Source organism: Limulus polyphemus, unplaced genomic scaffold (genome assembly GCF_000517525.1).
Source record: "Limulus polyphemus unplaced genomic scaffold, Limulus_polyphemus-2.1.2 Scaffold100, whole genome shotgun sequence".
Taxonomy (NCBI): domain Eukaryota; kingdom Metazoa; phylum Arthropoda; class Merostomata; order Xiphosura; family Limulidae; genus Limulus; species Limulus polyphemus.
The window spans coordinates 769,687-770,611 of record NW_013665710.1 but is presented as its reverse complement, the minus strand read 5'-3'; positions in this window follow the sequence as shown (position 1 = coordinate 770,611).

Sequence of the window (925 nt, the reverse complement as noted above, 5' to 3'; positions counted from 1 at the left end):
AAGGTGTTAGATCACAAAGGAGTACCAGAAGCCATATGAAAACTCTGTGGTGTGACAGGACATTATGCAAGGTTATGGTGACCAGTGTGGGTAACTATTGAGCTCATGGGCATAAAGGACAGACACAAAGTATACTTAGCTGATATTGAAGACCAATGCATATTAGGGTTGGACTACTTACTACTAAGAAAGTGTGTAGTTAACTTCGATACAATGACGTTGAACAACAAAGGCCAAATTCCGGTAAGTGTTGCTGCATCTGTTGATTTGCATGTCACAGCACTAAGTCCACTACAATACCCCCTATGTCAGAGACGATAATTTGGGGTAGAATAAAAGAACATCCCCAGGGGGCCCGATGCTTGTGGAAGCAGTGGAAGACCCATCCAGGCAAGTGGATGTGAAGATTGGAAGGTCACTTGTGACAGGTCATCAAGTAGTACCCATAACAGTGGCTAATTTCTCTAAATGTGAACAGACACTTAAGGAAGGGACATTGTTGGGTGTGTACAAGGAGGTAGAGCCAGTCAATGTTAAGGCAAGAAATACGACCATAAAGAAAGAATATCCTCTCCCACAACATTTAACTGACCTCCATAAGAAGAGCATTGTCCATTTGTTATCATCACAGGCTCTTCAGGTTAGGGAACTTTTGGTGAATTATGCCAACGTCTTTTCGAAAGGAGATCATGACCTCGGCTGCACAGACTTCGTTGAGCACAGAATAAACACAGGCAATCACCATCCAATAAAGATCCCTCCGAGGAGAATAATCCCGGCAAAACGACAAGAGAAGGTCATGGATGGCCTAATTAAGGAAGGGATAGTCGAGAAATCAGATAATCCCTGGTCAGCTTCCGTCGTGTTCGTCCAGAAGAAGGATGGGACCCAACATTGCTGTGTGGACTTCAGGGCTTTTAACAGT